General features: G+C 27.3%; 1 protein-coding gene across 4 annotated transcripts in view; it reads right to left on the bottom strand.

Annotated features, from left to right (window-relative positions):
- Nucleotides 1–18,704, bottom strand: part of LOC107442210 (cell adhesion molecule 2) — a 284,713-nt gene that overhangs the window by 209,767 nt on the left and 56,242 nt on the right. For all 4 annotated transcript variants that reach the window (XM_016055710.4, XM_016055726.4, XM_016055718.4 and 1 more), the window contains exon 2: nt 5,532–5,621. The gene's annotated coding sequence lies outside the window, so the exon portion shown is untranslated. The remainder of the gene's footprint in view (nt 1–5,531; nt 5,622–18,704) is intronic.

Here is an 18,704-nt window from a genome sequence, read left to right as displayed (position 1 = left end):
ACCAGGCTTCTGCTACGGAGGCCCAAGCGCAGCAACATTCGCTGAACCGTTGTTGAGGATACACACTTGGTAGCCCCTAGGTTCATCTGGGCGGTCAGTTGCTCAACAGTTGAACGTCTATTCACCCGAACGCGTCTCCGTAGCTTTCCTTCGCCTCTGCCATCTATAGCCCGTGGTGCACCGCATGTGGCACGCCGCTGATTTTGGATAGTGCCATTTTGCCATGCACGGTATACTTTTACCACGGTGGCACGCGAACAGTTCAGAAAATCAGTCGTTTCCGAAATGCTTCCACCCTTGGTCCGAAAGCCAATAATCATGCCCTTTTGGACGTCGGATAAATCGCTACGTTTCTGCATTGCGCCAACGACTGAAATGCTTTTCGATGCCCTAGGACATCCAATATATACACTACACTGTAATGTGCTGCCACATGCACTCTGTGATTGGTTATTTCACGATGACGTCGAAAGTAGGTGATGGTCACATTAATGTGACTGGACTGTGTAGTATTGTGCGTTTTAAGCACTTTAATTTAAAACTTTTCAAAACAGTTTTAACGCATATGCATTCGGAGTTGTAATTAATTACGCAGATTAGAAAAAAAATGCAATTTACTAAACTTTCACTGAATGTTATTGAACTGAAAATAAACAAACAAAACGCTACATTAGTTAAAATCATTAAAAAATCTAGTAAATCCATATGTTTACTCCTCCCTGTTGAATTGCAAGCAACTCTAAACTTATAAAGCTATTCCTTTGTTTGATACTAAGGACGAGTTCTAACTTGAATTCCTTCTTTCGAAGGTAAGAACAGGTGTGACAGATTCTGTTAAATTTATTTTCTCAAAATTTAATCGAAACTTACAATCAAATAATTCAATATTATTTATAAAAAATAAAATTTTTATCATAGGTAAAAAATACAGTTTTATATTTAACAATAACATGAAATTAATGAAGTGAAAATTTTCTGCAACCACCATGAGGTGTTAAAATAAACTTATTAATAAGATTACAGCAAATTTGAAAAGAGCACCACAATTTTTATCATTATATATATAGTCCTTAATTTACTACTTTTATTTGGTCTTTCCAACAAACCACTTTATATCTAGTCAATAAAAAGACAAAACTTCAAAACTCATGACAATCACATTATCGAAACAATGTAAACTATACTGTTTATATCACTAAACTTTTGGAACATTTTACGCCGAATGAGTAAGTATTTAGATCCAGTGTAATTTGAAATGCCATTTGACATATTGCCGTTACGAAAATATCTTTCCTGATGCGTAAAATAAGTAAGCGTAATCTAAAGACTCTAAAGCTTGTAAGCGCAATTTTAATTCCTTCTAAAGTAGATTTATTTTCTGTGTCATATGAGAAAAGTAAAGCAGTCTATGAATATCACAACAGGATATAAGTCTCTTTAAATTATTAAATACTGATTTTCATAAGGGAAATGAAATTGACATAATCTTAATACTTATCATAAAACTCTTATTGCGAGTTGACGGGAATGGCATGTTACTAGATCTTATGAAATTTCTAAATCAGTTTTAAGATGTATCATAGTTAATTAGTACACAACAGCATCGCAAAATTGATTTTAAAATTAATTTTTTATATTTAAAACGTTACAAAAGGTGTCAATAAGTTCATAAAACGTTGATATTTGTTTTCTAAGGTAATATATATATATTTCTAAATGAATACCATTAAGGGCATTCTCCTAAAATTTTTCTACTAAACAAATAAAAATTTTGTTTCTTTCTCCAGGTATGATTTCTTAGGGTAAAAAAATGATTTTTTTTATCTATTTATCCATTTTATATTAAGAGGAATTAAAAGAAAATATAAAAGAAGAGCAATAAAAAATCCCAAAATAAAACGATCTCCACATTTGTAGCCCCTAAACGTTAATGGTAATTTATAAATGAAATGATTTCATTCATTCCGGGCATACCAGTTCTGCACATTTCTCACAAATGTTACTTTTCCATTTTTGTTGCAGCATAAAATTCTTAAATAAATAAATAAATATATATTTCATTTCACATTTACATGGAATGCGAAATTATTCTAATGATTGTACTTAAGTAAACAAACCACCTCGAATGATTACTGTACATTTATTTTTTATTAAATAAAAAAAAACAGTAAAATATCTTGATCACGTTTCTACAAGTAACTAAAACTTAATGCATTTTATATATCTGATATTATTATCATGGAATATTTCCTATTTCTTCAAAATATATAATAATGACTGTCAAATAATATTTCACACTCTTTTTATTTTTTTAACTATATAGTGCAGAAAATAAGTAAATAAATTAACGGACCACGCTGGACAACTTTTGATCATATGATCGGATCGTCACATTTTAGGATTCGATCTTCATAGTACGAAGATACACCCTCAAAAATGCTAATTAATGTTCAATCTTTATGGTACGAAGATTACGTACTATTAGTGCAGACGATATTTTGAGTTGCGAAGTCATACACAAAAAATTATTTATCTGAATAAAAAATACTTTTTTTTGATGGATTCGAAATCCTGATCCCCGGAATAAAAGGGGTAGCCAAAATCTGGGATATAGGGTCCTAGTACGAGTAGTTTTTTCAGAAGAGTGATCCGAAGTTTTATCCCTTTAATGTTGATTTAATTTTATTTTAATTTTATTTTTGCGTATTCTTTCATATTTCGTGAACTTTTTAAGTGAATTTAAACACTTTTGCACACATTTATAAAATTATTTATTTATGAATAGTTCGATGCAAAAATTAACTTTTTATAAAAATCTGCTAGTTTTTATTATTTTGTCTAATAATTGTCGAAAAAAGTTTGAATTGTAAAGTATACAATATTTTACATCTTTTTAAGGAATGTAATTTCATACACCAAAATACAAAAACTCTGAGGGAAATCCGTCGAATAGTTCCGGAGATGTCAATCGTAATTTTAAAATTCGATTTTTCAAAAATAATTCTAAATGTTTAAAATCTTTTAATGAGCTCTATCAATGTAGTGTCCGAGTAATTTATTAAATATTAAAAAATATCTCAAACGCTTTGTGAAATACGATATACTTGGTGTTCAATTATTGCAGCATTAGTTTCTCTTCATTTATTCGTATGAGATGGCTGAATCTTAATCTTTATAAGCTGCATCTGTTACGTTATTACAAGGGCACTTTTTTCTCAAAGAGAAAGTCTTCCTACTCTTATGTTACCAAACTGCACAAAAAATGGACTTTTATATGTAGAAAAAACGAATAAGCGAATCGATGAATAATTCAGTGACTCAATGAATGAACTAATTGATGAATCAATAAATCAAGAAATCAATGAAATAAATGATATCAGTAAATATATAAAATCAGTAAATAAATGAAAGGTGAATTGTTGATTAAACGAAAAATTTAATCAGTGAGGGTCAACAACTCAATGAAACAGCTCATAAACAATCGAATCAGTCAGTTAAAGAATCACTGATCCGTTTGTTTTTCAGAGATTTTTTCATTATCTGGTTAATTGACCCATTTATGATTTTCTCGCTTTTTTATCAGTCCAGTAAGTAATTTTTAAACCTCTTTTTTTAATTTTTGACAATGCAATTCCTCCATGTGTTAATTAAAAGTTATTTATTTTTGAATTCGTTCATTTGTTGACCTATTTCTTCCCTCATTCAAAGATTTGTTGATTTTCACCACTGTTTTAATCTTGATCCATGATCCACTATTTTCGCTGTAAGATCTCAAAATGAAAAGTAAAAACGCAAAATTATCAATGCTAGTTAACACTTCAGGTTTTCTCGGAAACGATATTGGTTATTTATGATAACATCTATACAGGGCCGTAGTTGCTCATTGGTTAGAGTGTCGGGCTCAGATTCAGCGGGGCCGGGGTTTGATTATCGATTTCGTTAAGAACTACCGGCATACACACGATATACGTGCTCATTAAATCTGTGGAATCAAAAGTCCCATTGTTTGTTGCTCAGCAGTACCACGGGTACAGGGAACTGAAGAAAATTTTCTTCCTTTTCTATCTCTAAATTGAGAAATTGGCGTCAAGAATGAGAGATGCTGCCATCTATCCGTGGAGATCTAAGTCAAGACGTACTTTTACATTTGCGGTGCTATCTGGACAAACCAAAGGCGCACATTCCTGACATAATTTGCAAGGTCAATGGCTGGCTAAGTGTCATTAAAAAACACATATACATAAACTAAATCTTTACTTAAATAAGAATATTTATTGGTAATTTGGCGATAAATCAATGACTAATTGATTTCCTTATTAGAATACATATTTTAAAAAGTGTAGTTCTATTACCAGTAACGATCCTGATTTAAATGCCAGGAACAATCTTAATTTAAATGAATTCGTCATCATCGGGAAATTACACATTAGATATCTGCCCTTTAAGCTTTTTAAAAAGCATGCTCCTTAGATATAATATTGATTAAAGCAAATAAATAAAAATGTTTAGCAAAAACTTGATAAATTGAAATTAAGTCACTTGATTAAAATGTTTATTTTAATACGATTCAAGAGATAGATTAAACATACGCTTTGTAAAAAAATAAATTTCTAAGCACAATCATCGAAATATAGCTTTTTTTTCAATATCTTTCATAACGTAGTTTTTCTAAGGCACAAATAGAGCTAATTTATTTTGGTTTGACAAAATTTTAATGATCAGCCTGAGGCACACAATACAGTTTTAAGTTTCTTCAAAATAACGTGTCAAATTGCCGCCGAAGCATTCTTTTGCTTAATTAAGTGACACCACAAAAAATTACAACAAATAACATATAAGAATAACCATGTAGATAATTAATGCAGAAAAAAACTGTTAGCTTTTAAGATTATTTATTACCCTAGCAAAATGCTTTTAATTTAAATTCACTAAACTAAAAATAATTTGCCTTAATATGTTTAGCTGCTTTACGCCAAATATTTATAATGTTGTGAAAACTTAAAATTTTTTCATGTTAAAAAATAAATGTTACAAACTAATAATAATATTAAAAATATTAATAAGAAATTAATACAAATAATAAAAACAATATTAAAAAAATTAAGAAAAATATTAAAAACAATCTAGTCATATATTTATTGGTGTTTATAAGAGAACAAGGCTTTAAATTAGGAAGAAATGTTTCTTTTTTTCGATTTAGAATACAAGTTTTTGGAATGCCTGGTTTTTTTATTGCATTTAAAACAATTGTTACAAATTTAGTAATATTGTAGTTTATTCATAGATGTTTTTATGTTAAAATTTATTTTACTTAAAAAAGATTTTAAAAAAAGTCTGGAAATTGAAAATAAGTATTTTTTTGGAAACATTAAAGTTCTGAGCATGAAAAAACACCAAACAAAAAAATAACTTACAAGATAAACATTTCCTATTTCTCTAATACTCTGCAATTCAATTGCAAAAGCACAAGTCGAAGATTTACCTTTCTATTCCTTAAAAACAGAAAGAAAGTAAAAATTTAATTGACTTACAAAAAGCTCTGCACCTTTACGTTACTTCAAAATTCTTTCAGGAAAAGAATTTAACATCTGAAGATGTAGAAAACTTCTTCGTGTACACGCCTGAAAAAAAAAGATAATTACACCAATTAGTCGATTTAAAATGAAGAATGAAGGAAAAAAAAACCTTATGTTTTAACCCTCTTTTCCCATCAATTGAATTTTTAATTTCGACATCGAAAACAATTGGTTCATGATAAAAAATTAATGACATTTTTTATTTCTTTAATTTTATCTTCAGTGTGCCTATTGCTTCAGCGAGGGTGAATAATAGCTAGTGGTTATTGCTGAATCAGAAAACACTTTGGTTTGTGTTTGTAAAGAACTAAAAAGAAAGGGGCGAATCATTAACTAACCGCATGTCAAACATATCTCTTGTGAAAAAAGAAAACAATGTCTAAACGATATTTTCTTTTTAGATAAGAATAGTCTTAAAACTTGTTCCTTTATAAAAACATTGAAAAGAAAAAAGATCTTTTTGATGAATTGAAAACCAGAATTTGCATGTTGAGGTATAATGGTCTAATTAGCTATTTTGTTTATTAATTTGTTTTGCTTTCGTTATCATAATGGTCATTAGAATTTTGAAATTATTTTCATAATAAGAGATTATTCCACAATCGAATATTATTATCGTCAATAGAATTTAGTGCTGTTGAAATATGTTATTGTTTGTTCCCCTATAGATAAAATATACCTTTAAAAGCGAATGAAAAATTATTTTTAAATAACTTAATTTTTAAAAAATAATTCTTTAAAATTCATTGAAAAATTAAACTTGAATTTGCATTTCTGCTCGTTTAAATTTTTTTTAATGTTTTTAAAATGTGTTTTTAAAGAATAAAGTATTTTTTAAAAATTCTTTTTAAAAAAATTCTTGATAAATTACAAAAAATAATTAAACGTTTTTATAAAAAAAATATATTAAAATTTTTGAATCGACCTCATTTCAACAATATTTATACGTGATTTAAATTCTCAATCTTCGAAATTTCAAGATGAAGCTCTTCTTATAAAGCACTTAGAATAAAATTAAATTTCTCCCAAGTATCGAAACATAGTTATTAATCCTGATACTAATTTATAGATCCATGTTCCAATTTTTATAATAGTTTTCTGTTAAAGAGAGTCATTTAATTTTTTTTAAACTTATATCAGTTGTTTTACTTTAGAAAAATACTTATATTTTGTAATGTATAAATGATATGAAACATGTGTCGATGCATTTCAGTTCCATAATAATTAGTGTCCAAAATTTAAAATTGGCCAAAATTTAACCGTTTCCGCATATTTTTTTGTTTTGATGGCTAACTTACAGAGCTTGCCAATTTAGTTACCAAATCCATAATTTATTCTGAGCCCATATAAAAATAATTTTTGGCAATAATTATTAGAAAGCATAAAATTAAAACAATTATAATAAACAAATATAGCAATTCAAATGGGCAAACAGCAAGTCCGTAATGACAAACTGCTAGCAGGGGCGTATGATGACATTTCCGGCAATGGGTTACTGTATAATTTTCAATCCTTATAAGATGCTTTACCTCCCCTTTTAACTGGTACAAATATAAATATTCTTATTTACTTATTTTTTATTTTAAATGTAGAAAAATAAAGTGAAATCACACTGATAGCCACGAACAGTTCATTTAATATTTTTAGTGCCGTAAGTATCCATATGTACTTGGCCAAACACACACTTACACACATATACAAGGCCTATCACATCTATATGTACTTGGGCAATCGGAAAAAACTTAATTAGTTATTTAATTTAAGCTTTCAATACATCAAACAATTTTTTAATATAACACAATAGTTTTGATTCCAAATTTTTTCCAATTTTTGCCTATCCTAATAAGCATATAATATATTTCTTCAAATCACTAGTTTCAATTTCGACAAATCGAAGATTAAATTATTGAAACCATACTTTCGAGCATATTTTAAGAAACTTCTAACTAATTTAAATCAAGCTTATTTTATCAAGAAAGTATTAATAAACATTTATCGTCAAAGTCATAAGGGATCATAAAATATGCACCAAGAGGTTAAATGGTGTTTCATATAACAGTTCTTTTATATCATCTTTACCAAAATCCAACCTTAATACCCCAAGTCAACAATTTGGCGGTTTTAAACTCATCATTTCGTGGTTTTAACTTAAGGCTTCAAAGACTTTTCCTCGCATTTGATTATTCGAATTTTTCCATGGCATTACCCTTACTATTCTTTGCTTCTCAAAATTCGACGGCACGGAATATGTATCCATCAAGCTATTATCTACGCAATAATTTTCTCGAAGAAAGTTTGATGCCCCAGCCCTGCCAGTTAAGAGGCATAGAATATTCAATGAGGATAACCAAGCTATTGGACATCATCTGGGGAAGTGATTTCCAGTTATAAATACCTCGTGTGGGTAATGGAAGAGTGTCCCTTCACCCCTTTACTGCTTTCACTCTCTATAGCTATCTCAATTTAAACACGGAAGCAATTCCTATTCTCAGCTCACGCTAATATTTGATGGGACTTTTGGGAATAATATCCAGAGTCAACAATGTATCTAAGTTTTGTGTTAAGATATGAATGGACAAAAAAAGTACTTAGAGTGCTTGATGTATTATACTACTTTAGAGATTTCGTAGATAATGTAACAGACTCAACTGAAAATTTCTATTTTTATTTATTATTTTTTTGCAGTTTAGCATCTCAATAGATTAAGATCGTTAGCTGATAAAGAAAATAAAAATACTGCCAATAAAAATTATTATAGATACGGATATGAATATGGGGAAGCAAAAATATAATTTTGTCTCAAGTGCAGTAAAATTGCGGTGGATTACAGAAATGATAGATAATGCAACATATTTAGAATTTTTTGATTTCAATTCTTTCTTTCTTTTAAATTAAAGACCATGGCAGACTAGGGTAGATAGTTTTCAATGAATAAAAAGAAATTTCGATAAATACAACAACAACTTATTACATAGTTAGATATAACTAAAAGAGAAATATTGTTAAGAGCATAATACAATTAGCATATAATAACCATGCCCTAAACAAACTAAAATTACGCTAGATCAGTACGCAGAGAAAGAAATTCTAATGGAATTATCTTATATTTCAGGTGGAAGAAAAACGTCATAATTATGGAAGCAAAAATCAACATATACAGTACTTAAACCATTCATTTGGATAATTTTTCCATTCCTATGGTAATGGTTCACTGAAAATTCGAATTTAAAAATTTTAGCTCTTATTATCACATATTTAGTAAAGAGCACAAATCTGAAAAGAAAATTTAAACGAATAAAGGGTTTTATGCCATGCGGTAAGGTATGATGAAAATTATCAAATTTAGTCAAATATACCAAATTTTATCACATACTATAAAACCCTATTTTATTATTGATTTTGAGTGATAAATTTATTTATTAATGAAATATTTGCTTTCAAGTTACCTCATGCAAACAAACATAACTTTACTACATAACTACATAACATTAGAGATCCAATATATAATGTAGAAATTTTTTCTGAATATTTCAATTCCAAATTATTATTATTAGGATTTTAAGGATTGGATAGATTGAGATCATTTTATATTAGAGAAAATAAAATTGTAGTTTATAAAAATGATAATATTTGCCTTGTTGCAATATTTTTCATACATTTAGTTTAATTTATTTATAACTTTGTTTATTCTTTTTAAACAAGTTATATTTATAATTACCCTAGCTGCTCCATCCATATCAATTGCTCCATTTTTGGCTAATGCTTTTAACTGTCATGACAAGACGGAAAAAATTAAGCTTATGTACATTCATTTTGTCCCATTATTTCAAAATTTGAAAATAAATAATCTTTATCGAAAATGACTTTTCATGTTTTGTTAAATTTTTTCACGACTATCACCACTTTGTTCTGATCACTATGTACAAATCATTATTACGTTTCGATTATGACTATATACTGAACAAATTTCGATAAATGATAATGATATAGTTACTTATTATTAAATTATCTAATGCAGATACCTCAAAACAAAACAATGAAATTTTAAGTAGAAAATAAAAAAAATTTCCATCTAGCGAGTGCCAAATCTGCAATTCGGGAACCATGAACTCAGACCATTTGCTTGTATGCCCTTTACTGGACAAACAATCCCAAGAGCGGGGTGATCTATGTAAACTTTACTGGGACGCCAGAGATCACATGAACTCTCTGTAAAGACTACTCATCATTCTTCACTGTATATATATATATATATATATATATATATATATATATATATATATATATATATATATAAATATATATTTTTTTTTCTTACTTTAATTTTTTTTTTCTATGTGTTCTTTTTGTATTAATATGTGTTTGTCATGTGTTTTCTTTGCTTGTTATTGTAATTTTGTTCCTTTTTACTCCTTGTTTTTAAGTCCACTTAAAGTTGAACATTGTATATGGATTAATATTTCCAATAAAGCCATATGTAACAACATATTAGATTTAATGTATCCAAATTAAAGTTCCCTAATATATTAATCCGGAATTTAATTCAACTTTCGTTATGGATATATATATATATATATATATATATATATATATATATATATATATATATATACTCTCCCTCTCTCTATATATATATTTGGACAAGTGCGAAAATTTTGTGTTGTTATACTTTAAGTTAAAAAATATGATTTTAATTCATTAAACCTTTGAAATAATTGTGATATTTTTAAATAAATAGTATTAATTTTCTTTCCTAATATAATTCAAAATCTGAATCCTAACTTTTCCATCCGAAACTTAATACAAACAAATTCAGAAATCCTATGTTTTCATATTTTAATACAGAAATAGCGATTTTAATTCAATATACTTCAGGTCTAGTTCATTTTTTCCCGTTTATTTTCAAACAATAATGATATTTTTAAAGGAATAGTCTTACATTTTCCTTTTTTTAATATAATCGAAAATCGGAATCCTAATTTTACTATCCGAATTTTAACAGAATTCTTGTTATGAACAAAGATATTTTAAACAAGTGCAGAAATCCTGTATTTTCATATTTCAAGTAAAAAATTATGATTTTTATTCAATATACCTTAGGTCTAGTTCATTTCTTTTCGTTTTATTTCCACCATTTGGATTTTTTTTAAAAACCAAGCATTGCATTATTCTTGTTTTTAGATAATATTGTTATTTCAGATTTAAAATATATTCTTAAGCTTAAAAACACTTTTTCTTTACATTAATGGGGGTTAAAAATTCGGAAAAGAAACGACGACATTAAATTTGTGTTCTTTTGTGAACCGTTAAAGTAAATCTAAATTAAATGTGTTTAGTGTCTTCTTAAGGATCAGGTACTTATATAAACGAATTAGAATCATTTTCATTAGGAGAACTCGAGAAAAGTAGATAAGATTGTATTCTTTAAGTACAAGATGCATTAACCTAATGCTGATTTGATTGTCAAGCATTTCAAGCAAATGAACCTAATGTATTTAGAAGGAGATCGGGCTATTCTTATAAGAATAATTGCTTTTTTCAATTAAATCGAAATGTTGGAATAGGAAATAAAATAAATATCAATAATTTAAATAAATATTTGGAAGAAAAGCGAAAATATTTACCATCTTGGCTGAGGTTACAAGTTTAATCTAGAATGCATTTATGTGATATTTTAAACAAAAACAATATTTTATGCACGCAATGTTTCATGCAGAATTAAACATATCAAAAACATATAGTTCCGAGCATTCGAATATTTTCTTTAGTTTTCAACCTAGAATGCTTAGAGCTATATAGCAATGTTTAAAAGAAAACTCTACTAGCACCTTTTGCAAAGTTTTTGATCTAGTAAATAAGTAAAATAATTTTGAAAAGCATTGTTCTAATAAAACTTTTTCCACAGAAAAACCACGAAGTATTAAGGAGGTTGAACATGTGAAAAAAGAGAAGTGTTTTTCTTTTAAACTGAGGAAAATAGCAACGTTTTTCCTCCTAACGTACAATTTAGAAAACTTATGAGCTGTAGTATAATTAATTATTCGATATGAACTAACTTACTGATCTTCTGCGATAATGTATTTACTTATTCTTTGAAGGATGATTTATATGTATTTTTTAAATTTTTTTTTTTATTATTTTGAATTTAAGAAACACTCTTTTTGTTTTATTTCATTCTTTATTTGTTTAATTTCGTTAAACCGTTAGGTTGTTAGTTTTATTTCAATTCTGAGAAAATCTTGAATATTTCTCAAAGAATATCTAGTGTTAATGATGATATGAATTCATTTTCTAACACCTAAAGTAATTATGATTTGTTTAAAATACTTCAATTTCTGCTTCTTCCAATCAAATAGCGATACGCTAATAGTTTAAGACGTTTATGCATAGTAAAATTTGTAGTTCATGTTTGATCAAAATGTAAAACGTTAATAAAGCAATTAAAAATATATTTTTTTAAAAATTTAGTTTTAGCAAAGGGCACTGAAAATGTACTAAGAGTGCAAGGACGAAACATTATGCTCAAAACTACCTGATTACAGTAAAATTTATCTTCTGGCACTATGAACACCAAATAACGCTGTAATTTTTACCTTGAAGTAAAATTTCTTTATCATTTTATCTGTTTTTGTTTTGATAATTCAATACTTATTATTAGCAATAAATAAATTACTCAAAAATGCTTTATCCATAATTAAATTACTTTATATATGAGCATCCTTATTGCATCATTATGTCAAGTGGGGAGTACAAAAACATTTTACGAAAAGTTCTGAAATGTGTTTCATGTGTTGCATCATGACATGTGATAATATTTTAAAATTAATGTGGTTGTTTATCATCATAATTTCAAATATAGTTATATAGTTGCCTAAAATAGCAAATTAAAATAAAAACATAATTTACAGGATTATAGTAAGTACACGAAGAAAGAAACTCTGGGAAAATCACCATACTCTCATGGAAATGATCTTTCTATTCCTAAAAAAATAATAATTCTGGGAATAATATTAAAATATATGGTATTTAAACCATTTGTTAGACAATTTTTTTATTCGTAAGGTAACATTTCGCCGGACATTTGGGTTTTCAAACTTACAGTTTTCACGACTAAGCATTTAGTAAAAATACAAAACTGAAGAGTAAATGCCCAGCCATTTATGCCCCATCTTAAGGTATCATAATAAAATTTGGTAATTTTGGTAATTGGGTAATTTTTTAATTTGGTAACATTAACTACAAAACAGAGTGATAATAAAATTTTTTACTGTTAATTTGACCAAAAATCATTACCAAAACACTTATCAAATATTACAGTGCTTTATGGTATTCCCATAGGGCCGGAAATATGATTAATTTTACTATATTCTGGTAGTTTTGACTATATTTTTTTCTCAGTATGAGAGCTAAAATAATTTTTTAAATAAATAATGGATAGCAAAACCGGTGAAATATTTGCGTCATTTGAAATAATTACTCTTACCAATGTTAAAGTTTCCAGGTAAATTTCCCCGTAATTGGTTTACTGGTTAGAAACCGTCTCAGGTAAGTTGAGAAGTAACAGCAAAAAAAAAACACACTGGAGATTAGTAACAGCAGAGTAAGTTTCAAGCTCCATTACAAAACAACTTATTACTACAATCAGTGCCAGTTTATTTCAATTATTTTGGAAAATTTAGCCACACACTTTTGAATACATAATGTTTTGAAGTACAATTAAAAAAATCAAATTACTTTTGCACTGTAATGTTCACAAAATGTAATTATTTCATATGGTATAATTATTATTTATATGAAAATACGAGCAAGTTATACCAAATTAGAGTATTATATAATATCAGGGATATTATATTCAGATTACTTTAAATGTTAAATCACAAAATTCTGAGAATCAGATTTTATGTAATCATATTTGAAAAATTTAATTATGTTTCCTTGGGTTGTTTATATTGCTACGCCAATGCAATAATTATATCTTTAATATGCAATATCTATATGTTATATGACTCTTACAAGCTAAACATCATGCTAATAACTAGTAATCAGTAGTATTCGGTCAATTCTGATTTATATCAAATACTTAATGAATACTCTAAACAGTGAAACTAATTAAAATTGAGAAATCTTCCTAAATATTTATGTCTTAGGAAGAGGTATGAAATAAATAGAGGGATAGTATAGCATTGAAGTTTTAAAAATAAAATTATAGAGATAACAGCAATAATTATGTAAATTTAATAAAATGATGTAATAACTAACAAATTGTTAAAATGTGTATGTTTAAAATATGTATATGCATCACTTAATATAGTATCATTATGTGAAAAAAAATTAAAATGCGAAAAATTAAGATTTTTAGTCATACAAATTCTTATAGAAATCAATTTTTGAAGTTTTTTTTTTGACACTGACAAAACGAAATATAGGCAGAACAGGAAAATAATTAGCTTTAAAATTAACAAACTGAGACATAATAGTTGAAAGATAATATTGAATAAAGTCGATATAACTTACCTAACAAATGATCTAAATTATTATTTTCTTTTTGGTTAAAATACATTTTATATTAATAAATTAATAAATGCTTTTATATACAATGTACAGTTTTAACTTGAAATCCAGAGGTCATTACTTTGGAAAAAAATATTGGTAAAGAAAATAATTCGATTTTAATAAGATTTTTTACACGCTATCAACTTAATTCATAAACATATAGAAAAATAGATTCTTATGATAACAAAGAATTTCAATTCTGCCGTATAAACACTATTTTCGTAATTATGTAAATAAGTTAGGATCGAAAATTAAGCCTCAATATTTATTGAACTGGGATTGAAATATAATCAAAGTACTCACGCAAAAGCCTTGCGTGTCTTCCTTAGCAACAGCTGAATATTCTACTTGCATATTACAACAGTTCACAAGAAAGAAAGATTCGATTAGAAGCTCCTACTTTATGAAATTTTACCTCGATATTATCGTAATAAAGGCAATTTTCTTTCATTTTTATGATTTCTTACAAGAAGTTGATATTAAAGCACAAAGGGATAAAATAGTATTACGACAAAAAAAAATGTTTCTTAAGTATTGATTTTTGTATAAAATTTAAAGTTTGAAACGTAATTATTTTGAAAAAGATCTGAAACCTTTTATATGATTATTTATTACATTATATATATAACATGGTATTTTGAAGATCTGTCGCCAAGGAAAATAAAGAAGAAACAGTTCAAGTTCTTTACACTAGAAGGAAAGCGATCATTTTAAATTATATATATGATCTTGTGAAGAATTATCCGGGCTTTATAATGACAGAAACATAAAAATTAAAAAGTCACTAAACTTTTTTTTTAAAGTGACCTTTTCAACCAGTTTAGGGACATTTTTCAATCTAGATGAAAATTATCAAAATCACTGCCTAATTCTCAGTTTTTGCAAATTTTTATGAGCCCAGAATGTGTGGTATTGCTGTAAGTTTTAAAGTATTATAAAATTAGATCTCAAACGCTTTTCATATTCACAAAGTTATGACTTTTCTCCACGTTGAAGTTTTACTCTATTTTCAGAAAAACCGTAAATAATTAGACCTTAAGTAAGGTTTCATAAAAACCATGTAGTAAATCAAGCTATTTGATTGTTGTCTTTATTGAGTTTATACTTCTAAGGTGACCTCCTTTTATAGAAATAATGAACTGGATTAATTGTTCATTTTGAATAAACATCAGAATTAGAATCTTTGAATAGCTAATAGCAAAATTTACAGTAATGTCTGAAATTATACTTCATCATTCCTTGATTTTTATACTCGAGATGATTATTTCTTTTATTTAATTATTAGGTTTAAAATGTTTATAAAAAAAATTAATTTTTACAGTTAATCCATTGTAATAAATAACAGACTGAAATAAAATGATTCCTTCAAATTTACAATGAAAGATTTGAAGTAAAAAGAAATTGTGCCAAATATTAAAAATTCATGCTCGTCTCCAGCGTTACCCTGATTTTAGTTTAAAAGCCGAAGCATTTGCAAATAAAATTTTTTGAAGTCTTCTCACATTTTTATTCTGCGTTTTTTAAAAGATATATTGGCAGTGACAGCATACAGAAACTAAGATTCTTAGCATTTTTCACCAGTGTTCTGTTCCAGTAAGAGTAATTTGTGTCTACTGCCAAGCAACCTAATGAAAGAAAGACTGTCTTCTCTCTCAACTTGGTCTTTAGAATAAACTATAGTGGATGGTGGAATGTTGAATATCGATTATTTTTTAAGGAAAAAATCTCTTCGCTTTCACTAAATCGAATAAAGGCATACCCACAAAAGTTCACTTTAATACAATGTGTCTAAACTATTTTCTGAAATTTCATTTCTAATTCGTTGTCTGTTCCCGAGATTTTCTTCACACATGCTATCCCAGGTCATTACCGATTTTCCGGTGTTTTTTAAACAAACAGTTAGGAATATTTAAAAATAATTTCCCGATTTTGGGTTTATGCGGTGAACGGTTTACACTTTGCAAGGCGTATTTTTAGATGTCAAAAATTGCTTCTCTAAGGTAGGATATTTGGGAGAGATCCTACCTTATAGAGTAAAAATAAGGAAGAGTAAGTTTAGAAATAGTTTTTGGAAACAAAAAAACTAAGAAAAGAAATGTTTATTTTATATTTTTATAACTTTATTTAGTTATTGACTAAAAAAAGTAATTTGAAGGAATTATTTAGTAAAATGTTTTGCCTCAATCTTGTAACAAAATTCATCTAGTATATAAGAAGGCAAATTTTTGAACGTTAAGTTGTCTTACAAAGAAATTTGATTATTAGATTAAAAATGTCCAAAAAAAGTTTCTTAAAATTTAAGCAACTGAGTCATTGTAATAAATAACAGATTAAAAGAAGATGGTTCTTTAAAATTCAAAATGAATATTTTGAAGCAAAAAGATCTTTAAAATGCTTGCTCGTAAATAACTTGTCTCCAACGTTACCCTGATTTCAGTTTTAAAACAGGAGAATTTACAAATGAAAGTTTTTGAAGTCTCCTCACATTTTTATTCTGCGTTTTCTAAAAGATATATTGGCAGTGACAGCATACAGAAGCTAAAACTCTTAGCATTTTTCACCAGTGTTCTTTTGAGTAAGAGTAATTCGTGTCTACTGCCAAACAACCTAATGAAAGAAAGACAGTCTTCTCTCTCAACTTGGCCTTTAGAATAAATTATAGTTGTATCCTATCGAAAAGGATGTTGGAACGCTGAATATCGATTACTTTTTAAGGAAAAAATCTCTTCGCTTTCACTGAATCAAATAAAGGCTTACCGACAAAGGTTTACTTTAATACAATGTGTCTAAGCTACTTACGGAAATTTCGTTTCACGCTCGTTGTGTTTTCCCGAGATTTTCTTCACACATGCCATCCCCGGTCATTACCGATAATCCGGTGTTTTTTTCAAACAAAACAGTTAGGGATAAATAAAAATAATTTCCCGATTGCTGGTTTATGTGGTGAAAGGTTTGCACTTTGCAAGGCGTATTTTTGGATGCCAAAAATTGTTTCTTTAAAGTAGGACATTTGGGTTTTATTGAGTAAAAATACAGAAGAGTAAGTTTAGAAAGAATTTTTCGAAAGAGAAATTGAAAAGAGAGTTTTCTTGTGAATTATAAAACCTTTCTTCGCTTGTAGATAAGTACTAAAAAATTTATTAAAATAAATTTCGTGAAATGTTTTGCACATATTTTGAAAATTCATTAAGTATATAAAAATGCCAATTTTTCATCTTTAATTCGTTGTACAAAAAAAATAACTATTAGATTTAAAATGTCTAGAAAAAGAGTTTTTAAATTTAGACTGTTGAGCTACTTTATTAAATGAATTATTTTGCTAAATGTTTGGCGTAATTCATCAAGCACATAAAAAAAGATTTGAGAACTAGTAGTTGTTTTATAAAGGAAAAAAAAGATTATTTTATTTTCATTTAAATTTAACATTTATGTTTTTGATGTTAATGTTTCGGAAACTCTTTCTATGGAGTTAGAAAGTCTGTAGATATGAACAATAAAATATATGACATCCTTTTCAATTCTTTTGAAAAAATATTAAGTATTTTTTAATTATGCAAAGATATTTTCTTGTAATTTACTGTTGAGAGCATCAGTTTTTTAGGGAACTGCGAAAAATATACCAAATGAAATGAACAATTATTTTAATCAATAAAGTAATTTTTATCTTTTCCTGTAAAATTGTTATGTTTTTATATTCTTTCTTCAAAGAAAACAGTAAGTGTGTCAACCATGAAATGATTTTTTTCTCCGTTCAATTAATTTAGCCAAGATCAGAATAAATGAAACTCGTAAGTCAAATGGTAGATCAGGTGAATAAGGAGGATTTGTCCTTTAAATTCCTTCGTTTTTGCAATGGCTCTTGTGAGCAATCTGTGGTAAAAAATTAAGCCATTCTACTGATCACATTTTGCAATTTTTTTCAGATTTTAACATCAAGTTATCAAAGTCGTCTTAATAATTTATTTTGGATAAATTTTTTGCACTCCCACTGGAGCCATAAGCAACTGCAAGCTGTAATATTCCGATAAATACGATAGCATTGTGTGTTAATTTTCTTAACATGTTTTATTCCTATCAATAAAACATAATAATGATATTAATAAATTAAAAAAACAAGATATATATTTCAGGAAGAGATTTATTTTAATACATTCTGGCTTTGCTGGTTAGAGACATTTCATTTCATGCTCGTGCTGTCTTACATTAGATTTGGATAAGCCTGGTATTTTGTATTTCGATCCAAACTGTTAAAAATCAATAAAAATGAATGCTGTTCTTTCGTTGTCAAAAATACCTTGCCAAAACACATCATGCGTTCATTTGAGATATAAGTTTAAAAGGACATTTTTTAAGCAAACAAAAAAAAATGGAGAGAAACATTTCTTTTAAAATGCAAAAAGTATTTCTTTGTTGCTAAAATCACTTCATTTGAAGAAATTCTATTAAGTCCATTTTTTATATTAATATGAATCTTTTAATAAAAAGTGTGCTACAGAAAATTATTTTTTTCTGAATCTAGTTGTTTAAGAAAAAAGGAATATTTTAAAAACGTCAAGACAAGAAATATTTAAAAGA

Source organism: Parasteatoda tepidariorum, chromosome 11 (genome assembly GCF_982258835.1).
Source record: "Parasteatoda tepidariorum strain Cologne lab strain chromosome 11, Ptep-v5.0, whole genome shotgun sequence".
NCBI lineage: Eukaryota > Metazoa > Arthropoda > Arachnida > Araneae > Theridiidae > Parasteatoda > Parasteatoda tepidariorum.
The sequence above is the reverse complement of the archived record's forward strand: the minus strand, read 5'-3'. Positions and strand labels throughout refer to the sequence as shown.